This window comes from Schistocerca piceifrons, chromosome 2, assembly GCF_021461385.2.
Source record: "Schistocerca piceifrons isolate TAMUIC-IGC-003096 chromosome 2, iqSchPice1.1, whole genome shotgun sequence".
Lineage (NCBI taxonomy): Eukaryota > Metazoa > Arthropoda > Insecta > Orthoptera > Acrididae > Schistocerca > Schistocerca piceifrons.
In genome coordinates, this window is record NC_060139.1 from 527,052,671 (window position 1) to 527,064,794 (window position 12,124).

A 12,124-nucleotide genomic window follows, 5' to 3' on the forward strand; every position below is an offset into this window, starting at 1 on the left:
AAATGGGCATGTGACCATCGGCACTGGTGCAGTGGCAGAGGGTTGCATGGTCTGATGAACTGCTATACCCTTCATCATGATGGAAGTACACGGATCTGTATTCTTCGAGAGGACCAGCTCCTTGACATTTGTACTGTGGGCTGGAGAGCAGCTGTGGCGACTACATTATGCTGGGGAATATTCACATGGCATCCATGAGTTCAGTAGAGCTCGTGCAAGGCACCATGATGGTCAAGAAGAAACGACACTGGTTGCAGACCATGTACAGTCCTTCATGACGATAATGTTTTACAACAGCGGTGGCACATTTCAACAAGATAACACGCCAAGTCACAAGGCTAGCAATCCTTGGCAGAGGATATCCCTGTACCACTTGCGAATACAGCGAGAGAGAAAAAGACCGCTTTAACCTCTATAGGATCGTTAATATCTCGTAGCATGTTTTATGGTCGTTACGTGAGATAGGGACCTATATGTTGGTAGAAGTAGAATCCTTTTGTAGTCAGCTTCGAATATCAGTTCTCCATAGTGTTACCTGAAAAGAGCACCTCCTGGAGAGTCTGTTCCAGGGTGTAATTGCAGGACACACCTGCTTGTCACGCAGTGTGCCATGGACAGAGGACAAGAGTCGTCATGACGCATTATGTGATCTGAAGTCGTGCTTAATCTCGTGCAACAGACGGGTGCAAGGAAAGAATCCAGCTAGTCGGCTCTTGGGCGCTATTTTGGGGTCAAATTCTGGTAGCGGGGCTCACAGCGCCCTCTGGATAGCTGAATAGCGATCTAGCAATTACTCTGATTGTGCAGCGACGGAAGCTGTTATGTGTGGTGTGTGTACTGTTCGATTTTTACATGAAATATTGAGAAGATTCAGTATGATAAGTTTTTGCGTTAGACGATTGTTCCCGAGTGTACAATGATGGTTTGCCTTCTGGGACTTCACAGTGACTGCCTCTCTGTCCTCATTGTACCCGCTGCAGCTGATGTGTGAATACCTTGGAGAGGCGGCTGCAACGTCTGGCACGGCTCGTATGGCCGTGGCTCCTGACACTCCTCCAGTCTGGTGACACTGCATTCGTCATTATCAGGAGTGTGCGTAAACACATTTTTTTTTTTTTTTTTTTTTTTTTTTGCAGTATACGTTAACTGGAAACGCTGTGGTATGGGTGCACTTGGGTTCTCAAATGTCAATCCTTACAACACAATGAATATATTTAGCATTTGCTACTTTGTAGCCGATTGACGTGCGAACAACGAGTGTTCGAGGGTGCTTGTGTATTCACACGTTACATATTTATAAAGAGTCACACCGCAACTTCTTCGTGTACCTTCAGCAACAGGGAAATTCTAGTACAGGCTTGTAACACCGTTACGTCTAGCTATCGGAGGAGGAGTTATTGGAAAAGGGGAAGTAAGGAAGGAGATAAAATTGTTTCTGACATGGTTGGATTGTATGCACACTTTTGGGTGATCACATGTGCAGCTAAATCGTCTCTGTCCTGGAGATATATTTTACTCTTAGTTATTGTAGTAGTTGTGTTATTACAATGATTTTTCATAAATATTAGCGCATATGTGGCATTATGACATTTTGTTCAAAAGTGATGGTTTTTTTATTACAATTTAGATAAGTAATTGGAGTAGTGACGCATTTTCCAAGAGTTGTGGTAGTGTGTATTGGGCTTCTTACACTTCAATGATAGTTTGCTTTCTTACCATGTATTTTTGTACACTTTTCTGAGTAGCTCTACATTTGTAGATCGGTAGGAGGCTACTCTTCAGCACGTATGTATGGGCCTGTATACATCTTCCCCAGGCGATATACATTTGTAGATCGTTTGGAGGCAATTATTCTGTGACTTCCCCGCCAATTTCGGGTAGTATTGTGGACTAGAGCTCACAGCAAAGTGACCATATGCGTGCACTCAATTTGAAATGAGAGAAAATTCGTTACACGCTTCCTCAGTTGAGACCATACTCCAAGGTGAGTATCTCAGCTTCATTCAGTTTGTGGTAGTTGAAAAGGACAAATCTGTCTTAAACACCCTAGACTGACTGGCCATTTTTAAAAAAAATAGAAAAACATTAGCAGTTCTATTACAGGCAGTATTCTTTATGAGTAGCGTAATACATGCTCAGTCTATCGTCCTAAATCCTCTTGAAAGGTATTCCCCCTATAATTATTCACTATCAGTTCCTTCCATCTGTTCTATAGAAGGCTGTAGAATGCAGTCCCCAGTTGTATGCTTACAGGTAATACACTTATTAAAATCTTCTGCATCCATCACCAACACCTTGTTAACCGAACACATTTCCCACCAAAAGTAAAGACAGTACCTTCCACTCCAGCCAGTTTACCGCCCATTCACAAGTGAAGGTGGAAGGGGGTTTTGTGTTCATATTTGAGGCAACGGCTACACACATGATGGAAAATGTGAGGGTGGGGTTGAGGGGCTGAGGATTGTGGAGGACAACCCCCCCCCCCCCCCCCAAAAAAAATAAAGTAAACAAATAAACAATCTATCTTACATACCTCTCTCAGCGAAAAGTGAGTTTTTTTTCCCACCAATATACTGATTGGAGACACGAGGCGCGTGTGAAAGTGTGTACAGTAAGCCTGGGGGATTTCCCAAGTGGAGGAAACGTGGAAGAGTGACTGTAAACTGGACTTTGGAGGAATGACAAGAGAAATGTGTCTCTTCCAGAGGTTGGGAGAGGAGGAGTGCGAGAGGCATGGGTGGGGCTTTCTCAGTAGGGTGGATAATCCCTCGAGGTCACAATTCAACTCCAGGGGTCCATAAATAAATTGGACAAACAATTGGTTAACAGGAAGAGGAGGCTGATAATTTAGCATTGTTTGTAAACTTGATCATAAATGTATGCATCATGCACAAACAAAATCGGCCAGGTTTGCCTTATCAAATTGCCAGCACCAATCCCATCTTGCAGCGATGTACCGTAGGTCTCTAGAAGAACTTAGCGTTCCAAAGGATTGGAAAGGGGGCAGGTCATCCCTGTTTTCAAGAAGGGATGTCGAACAGATGTGCAGAACCTATATCTCAAACGTCGATCAGTTGTAGAATTTTGGAACACGTATTATGTTCGAGAAGTCTTCCGAAGTGAGAGTGATTTCAGGTGTGCCACAGGGGAGTGTCGTAGGACCGTTGCTATTCACAATATACATAAATGATCTTGTGGAGGACATCGGAAGTTCACTGATGCTTTTTGCGGATGATGCTGTGGTATATCGAGAGGTTGTAACATTGGAAAATTGTACTGAAATGCAGGAGAATCTGCAGCGAATTGACGTATAGTGCAGGGAATGGCAATTGAATCTCAATGCAGACAAGTGTAATGTGTTGCGAATACATAGAAAGAAAGATCCCTTATCATTTAGCTACAATATAGCAGGTCAGCAACTGGAAGCAGTTAATTCCATAAATTTATTGGGAGTAGGCACTAGGAGTGATTTAAAATGGAATGATCATATAAAGTTGATCGTCGGTGAAGCAGATGCCAGACTGAGATTCATTGGAAGAATCCTAAAGAAATGCAATCCGAAAACAAAGGAAGTAGGTTACAGTACCCTTGTTCATCCACTGCATGAATAACGCTCACCGATGTCGGATCCGTACCAGATAGGGTTGATAGAAGAGACAGAGAAGGTCCAACGGTGAGCAGCGCGCTTCGTTACAGGATCGTTCCGTAATCGCGAAAGCGTTACTGAGATGATAGATAAACTCCAGTGGAAGACTCTGCAGGAAAGACGCTCAGTAGCTCGGTACGGGCTTTTGTTGAAGTTTCGAGAACATACCTTCACCGAGGAGTCAAGCAGAATATTGCTCCCTCCTACGTATATCTCGCGAAGAGACCATGAGGATAAAATCAGAGAGATTAGAGCCCACACAGAGGCATACCGACAATCCTTCTTTCCACGAACAATACGAGACTGGATTAGAAGGGAGAACCGATAAAGGTACTCAAGGTACCCTCCGCCACACACTGTCAGCTGGCTTGCGGAGTATGGATGTAGATGTAAATGTGAATTGCTGTGTGTTTGTGGTGGTTATTGACTTAACTGTACTGGAAATGCAGAGAAAACAGAGAGGCATTGTCTCACTGCATGTTGCTAACATTAAATTTACAATGCTGCTGTTGAGGTCATCTACTGATTCAAAGCGATGAACATTTAGAAAAGCGTGTTATACTTTTGTTGCCATGTAACACATTTATTCATTGCCAATTTTGATAATGGATCATACTTACAGTGGAAAAATACCTACTGTATCAATTTCAAATGACATGCATGCTATGTAACCAGTTACGTTGTTACAGCTGAGGTCATCAGTCCCCTAGAACTTAGAACTGCTTAAACTAACCTAAAGCCGGCAATGACACCTATCCCAAGCTCGTCATACTACAACAAGGCAGCAGGAATCACGTTTCTTTTTCAGTTGCAATCATGAGCTCTTCTGAAGTGGTCGTTCTTGTGGATTACCATTATTTAAAGCTCAATAAAGTGAAAAACTAAAAGAAATCCTGGGGTGCCCCCGCACAATGCTATAAATATCAAACATAGTTTGGCTATTTTTTCTCGTGAGGCCTCTCTACACAAAATTTCAACGAGTTTTACAATTTTGTGTCCTGACAGCTTCCAGTTTTGGGAACTATTAGTATCATGCACCCCTCCACAGATTTTCAGCTTCCTGTTTCTCCTGCCGAAAGTTATTCATTACTGTCTAGAAAGTTGTTAAAAATAAGTGTATTACGTTAAAAATGCCGCCATGAACAATTTCATTTTGTCAGACTATTTACTAAGGAATTTCATTCAGTGTGTTACATACATGTGTAATGGACACAATGCACTTGAGAAGTAGTCCGAAGAAACGTTGCTGCAAGGTCTTGAATAAGGTGTCCTCTTTATTTTTGAGTTCTTATGATGGGGAAACTGCATACAGTACACTGACATTATGTTATCATCTGGAATACACAGATACAGTCTGTAGTCAAATGCTAAGGGTGATGTGTGGTGACTGATAATTTACAAGGCAGCACAGCGACTCCACTTTTTGCTGTTCTACCTCAGAGTTATGCTTAGCATTAGGTTGCAAAGGGTTTGAAGTGTTTATCTGGTGGACATATACACCGTAGTTCAAATGGTTCAATTGGCTCTGAGCACTATGCGACTTACTTCTGAGGTCATCAGTTGCCTAGAACCTAGAACTAATTAAACCTAACTAACCTAAGGACATCACACACATCCGTGCCCGAGGCAGGATTTGAACCTGCGACCGTAGCGGTCGCTTGGTTCCAAACTGTATGCCTAGAACCGCACGGCCACTACGGCCGGCTACACCGTAGTCTCACTATCGATATCTCTGACTTTGGTCGTCTTTGGTGGCACTAGTGTTCAGTGTGTGTGTTATCTTTCCTGCACCAGTCCTAGAACCAGTGTTTTAAATTTGCATGTACGTCGTCTGTCCGTTGCATTTTGCCTTGAAAATGGCGGGGTGTTCTCCCGGCGAAATATCGACGTCGCTGAAAGTGTTACCTGCCTGAATTCCCGGAAGTTATTTCAAAGTTGTATAAGCCAGGTGAAACTCGGGTCTCACATACACAGAAAGTTTTTGTATGTACTAGGACTTTTATTTTCTGTCTGAGCCCTTCAGTCATCCAAATGCCAGTTTAGTATGGGTGACACCCTTTTTCCCCTTCGTGATTGTAGTGAGTCTCCGGGAAGATTCGGAGATTGTTAATGGTTTTGATCAGCGGACTTCCACATTATTTAGACCCCAATTTAAATCTGACTGTAGCCCATCACTATTGTGACGATGGTGTTGGGGAGGGTTGAGGGGAATAGTTGGCGGGATAGGAAGGGGATGGGTAGAGCTGTAGCCGTGGACTCACGAATCTCGCAGTTCCCTACCTTAGTGTAGAGTTTTACCCGGATTTTTAACAGATGCAACCTGACGTTTGTATTTGTACAGATATGTGTTCGTGGCAAGGTAACCCTCTTTGCTTGATTTGAAGCATTTGTGGCCATTGCAGATCTAATGAAGGTCGATGCTTATGACGTGTTGGAGGCGAGTTGTTATGTTACGCATATTCTACGCTACAGAATAATTTACTTTAAATTTTTGGATTTTCTTCTCTTAGGCATTCCTGGTTGTTCATGGACAGAGAGACTAGATGTTCCGCATTTCTAACAACTTTGTGTTGTGAAACAGTACGCTAATTAAAACTTTCTAGAGGAGTTTGGAAACAAACACGTTTCTATCTGTCAAATGAAGTTTGCCTGAAGATGTAAAACGTCACAAAACATTTTTTTGAAATACGTTTTAATGCCAGTAGCGATTAACAGAATACTTTCAAAGTTCATTGCCAGTTGATTTGTTCCCGCTAAGCTAGAGACCAGCTCTTGGTCAGTTAACAAATTTAATTAAGTACACTAGGAAGATCCTCAAAATCTTTGTTTGTATAGAAAGGTGTAATAAACGATAAGAAGACCTTCAAAATCTTTGGTTCTATAGAACGGTGTAAGAAAAGATAATTTTCACGTGTTATTGCTGTTAACATTATATGAATTATAGGACGTGTCCTGTTGCCATCACTAAGAGAAGCTTGGTAAGGAGAACTGTATAGTGTAACTTTACGATTGTGTTGAATGTTTCTACTCACTGTGGTGTTCACATTCTGCTGGGAGTGTTGCTGATTGAGAAATCGAGACCCACATTGTTTCCAAGAATACATATGAAAACACGGAGTACACATAGGCAGAGCCCAATGTACCTGGGTGTGTGTTATGCAACTGAAATGGACAAGTTCCACACTGTTGCTCACCAACGAATGTTTCGCTTCAACATTCACCTACCTCATCGACATATTTAAATCGACTTTTTGTATAGGTTTGTATTTACTTTGCTATCCATGCGGTTAAATAGCTGTCTGCTTAGTGTGTGGCATACAATGAAAGGTCTCTGTTGGATTCCTTTCAAGTTTAATTTCTTAAATCTGTTGCCATTTACGGCATAAATACCTCTTCTAAATTTACTGTGGCGTTTCTGACTATCTGGGAGGAGACTGAGTAGTGGAACGTGTTACTTTTACGCATAAACAAGAACGATCTGTCACACTACTACACTTTAAAACAGAGTTTATATGTAATTCATGTCACACAGTCTCATACGGAACCTACATCCGCTTTCTTTTATATACTGTATATGATAAGATACTGTCATCGCCCTTTCCTTCTGTGTGAGAGGATGAATGAGCAAATGTATTTCTAGTTGCATGCTTGAGGGTAGCAGACAAGCCTGTCTGCTAGAGAACAGTAGGACCAACGTCGGAACAGGTAGCTACGCTTTCTTAAAGCAGAGAGGTTTCTATTCTTAGTATGGTCCTGTCCGTCCGTTGTCATGTTGGTATAGGAAGCTGCCCCTCTGGCCACTTCCGTTTGTATTTGTGAGCCACCCCTCAGGAAGGGACCAAGCAGTCCGTCCGTGGCGAGCGTCTGAAGTGGTAAGATCTCCGGCTAAGCGCGTGTCTGCTAAGTCCGTAGGACAATGGATTTCTTAAGTTCAGCCTAACTGAAAATTTAATCACCTTTATTTCAGGTTTAGCTCTAAAATATCTAATGTTATCTTAAATTGCTGCGCAGTGTAATTCTCATGTGAAGTTCAGATTATTTTCCGGTAGTTGCTTTGTCACTACTTTGTGCGTAAAGTGGAACCACGTGTTGATCAGTAACTCTAAGATCAATCTTAAATGCGAATGCTGGTGTGATTATAACGTCTCGTCTTGACAATATTTTTCAATATAGCAACTTTTCTTTATGTTCAACCCACGTGGGGTGTACTTTGCGAGACCAGTACCACGTGCTTATATAACTGTTTGACCCATCAGGTTAATAGTAAGACGTTAGTAACCAGTTCGAGGTTTTTCTTTTGTAAATTGCTTTTCGATCTAATTTATTATAATTATCAAAGTTATTGTGGAGTTACACTCTTTGTGTAAACCAAGTTGACCACGAGAAGCATGTGGTGTAATCATCAAAGTACCCCTCAGCTATTCTTTTCGCGAAGATTTCACAAAGAGTTAATATGAATTTAGTATACCAGTGTGTGGTAATTACATGACGGACAGGATTGTGCTACGAACGTAATTTATTTGGGTGAAAATTTGAATCTGTTGGTTGTTGTTTATTTTTCTGTTGCATATGTTTCAATGTTCTTTGTGTGTTGTTTTATGAATGCAGTGTTGTATGTAGAATCCCAATCTTGGCTCTATATTTGATGTTTTCCGTAAGATTACAAACTCACATTTTCACAGTCCTAAACAAGGCACCAGCTCAGTTATAACTCACGTTTAATATGCTGAAATTTCAATGATCAATCTTAAAATAAATTTCCAAATATAAACTGATTTCTTTCTTTTTATTTAAATTCTCTTATATATATATATATATATATATATATATATATATATATATATATATATATATATATATATATATATTACTGGTTGATGTATGACTATTAAAAGATTATAATTAATGTTAGTCTGTTTGGGAATTTGGTAAACCTAGACTAGATACCTGGTGAAACAGTTGCTTAGTAATGCAAGATTAACTTCCCCAGACAGCTCACAGCTTTTAACCCGCTATTATTGAATATCTGTACCCCTGTCATAGCAAATCAAAGTAACAACCTTACAACAACACTCGGCTGTCGAGCAAACGGAAGCTTGCCAGAGGTAACGGTAGTACTGCAAGGGCTCAGGTCACGATGTTTGAATACCATTTTTTCACAAAAGGGTTGTGAGCCCTCTTGGGAATGCAGTTCACAAAACGCAATTCTAGACTACACACTTAATGGGCTATAATATGAGTCTCTGATGTGCTATAAATATGTCAATAGTAGAACCTGTACGAATTTGAAGCGGGTCTGTCTCGTTGGCTCATTTCTGGAGTTTTAATTATTGGTCCATTGTTGTGTATGCTTTTGATTGCTCACAGAAATCTTGTACAATGTGTACTAAAATACCGCACAAGCCAGCAGAATTCATATCAGGTCGTCCTACCAGACGACGTCTAATCCATAGACTACATAAATGAAAGGTGGTGTAAATAGTCAGTGAATTCCAAAAACCCCATCCACGAATCTCCACTGGCAAATGTTCTGTCAATGACGCCAGATCTTCCGAGGAAACCTAGTCATTCCTATGCACGGATACAATATAATCTGTGAATGTCTGTCATCCCTTTATATATCGGCGTAGATACTTTGAGCATAAACTGAAGGTCATGCCTGCTGGCTGAGATACATACGACCAATAATCCACCTACACTACATAGATGAATGAAATGGGAAAGACCTCTATATAAGCAATCAACAAAATTCGTGTTTATCCAAACAATATACAAATTATTGACGTAGAGTATTGAAAATTCTGGAATACATTTGACTAGACAACGTACGCAAGTGACTGTCTTCGTACGATCACAGGTAAACGTAAGCGCGAAATAAGCCATTGCTGATACGTTAGAAACCGGTGTAACAGCCAGAATGTTGAATGTGAATACGCAAGCGTGTATGCATTATGCTCTTGGTTCGTTTGTACAGGGACGGTTAATACTGGCTGTGAATGAATCCGGAGTTGTCGTCTCATGGTGCTCGACTGGAGACGGATCTGGTGATGGACCAGGCCAAGGCAACATGTCGACACTCTGCAGAGCATGTTATATTGCAATAGTGCTGTGTAGGCTAGCGTTATTCTGTTGGAAATCACCCATGGGATGCTATTCAGTAATAGCAAGACAACAGGGCGAATCAACAGATCGGCATACAAATTTTGATTCAGGCTGCTTGGGATAACCGCGAGAGTGCTCCTGCCAACTTACGAAATCGCACCCATGACCATGACTCCCGGTATAGGTCCAGGGTGTATAGCATTCACACAAATTGGTTGCAGGCCCTCAGTGGCCATCATTGTCAGTGATGCACAACCAACTTTCATCAGAAAACATAAAAGACATACTTTCTGACCTCCTATTAGCTCTCGATTCATACCACTGAAATCGAAATGTCAGTGGTTTGGGGTGAGAGGGCGTTTACCTCGGAGCTCGGGTTTCGCTGACCTGTTAACACATTTAGTTAAAACGAATGTCGCACGTGATTAAATATGGGAACGCTCTATCGATTCACCACTTAAAATGTGTATACAACTGATCTCCGAAGAGTTTGTGAGGAGCATTTGCTCCGACTTTTATGCTGATATTTGCAATTACGCTTTTGATTGTTTACTTGGAATCAGCCGAAAAAAGTATTACTCGTCTCTACTTTCAAGCGACCCTTAGTGTCGCCAGAAAGCGTCTGTTTCATACCCGTTACAGGCAAAATGAGTGTGTAAAAGAATCTAACATGCCCCTCTGACAGAGCGCTCACAGATTTCATCTAGTCATATATATATTACAGTGTAGAGCCAAAAAATTGCCGAAGTCCATCGGAATGCGCAATGGACATGAATGGATGCAGGTGATCTGACAGGATGCTTACGTACGTGGTACCCGTCAGAGTCGTTTCTAGACGTATCACGCCTCCGATATCACTCCACCTGCCCACGTCCCACACCATTACAGAGCCTCCATCAATTTGAACGTCCGCTGCTGTCATACTGGTTCCATTGATTCATGAGATTTTCTCCGTACCCGTACACGTCCATCCACTCCATACAATGAAAAACGAGACTCGTCCGACCAGGCAACATATTTCCACTCATAAGCCTTCCACTGTCGGTGGTGACGGTCCCAGGCGAAGCGCAATGCTTTGAGCCGTTTAGTCATGAGAGTACGCGAATGGGTCTTTGGCTCCGAAAGCCCAAGTCGATGAAGTTTCGTTGAATCACTCTCACACTGACTCTGTTCATGGCCCTACACTGAAATCTGCAGCAATTTGCGAAGGTGTTGCACTTCTGTCACGCTGAAACATTCTCTTCAGTCATTGTTGTCCCAGTTCCCCAGCCGTCGCGAAGTTGGTGATTTGATGTTTTATCGGATTCCTGAAATTCACTGTACGAACGTGAAATGGTCGCACGGGAAAATCCTCACTTCATCGCTACCTCAGAGATGCAGTGGCCCACCGCATAAGCGCCGACTATATAACACCGCTTTAAAATTTATTTAAATCTTGATAACCTGCCATTTCAACAGTAGTAACCGATCTAACAACTGCATTAGACACTTGTTGTCTTATACAGGCGTTGCTGTCCGCAACGCCGCATTCTCCCTCCTAAGATATCTCTGTGTTTTAACACACATGCCTACGTCAGTTTCTTTGGCGCTTCAGTGCATATATTTATAACCGCACCGCACTTATTTCGTAGGTGTACTATCCTCTAGGCACAGGGCTCTCATCTTCAAAATGGAAAGCTGTTTGGATCGCAAAGTACATAGCATGAACGATCGGTGGCATCTATACATTTTATTTCTTCAGGATTTGAGCCTTGCTGCATTATCAGAGGCTTCGTTGATAGAAAAAGAATCTTCATTTAGAGCCTGTGCGTTAACTGTCTTGTATAAATTTTAAAAAAAGCGTTATGAGCTGATTTAGGAATTAACGTTTTTACTAGAGCTTTCTCTTCTCAATCCACATTTAACGGGGACTGCCCACAAGACGTGTGTGACATATGAACTCAGCTGTGTTGATGCTCTGTGGCACTTAACTTACGTGGAAACACGTCTTTTTGTTTTCTCGGTTTTACTACAATGACACCGAATTGAGAGAGAAGTTACAAATACCCGCCTTCTTCCAATGACATCGAATGAAACTAGGAAATTTGTGGTAACGTCTTATGGGACCAAACTACTGAGGTCATCTGTCCCTAAGCCTACACGGTACTTAAACTAACTTACGCTATGGACAACACATACACCCATGCCCGAGGGAGAACTCGTACCTCCGACGGGGGGATCCGCAGGGACCGTGACAAGGAGACTCAGACAGCGCGGTTACCCCGCGCGGCTACGTCGAATGAGAAGGAAGTGAACGGTGCAGTATGATAACCCGTCTTTTTTATCCCGATTGTTGAAATGGCGTCGGTAATAAATAAGGCAGAGCGAACGATAATG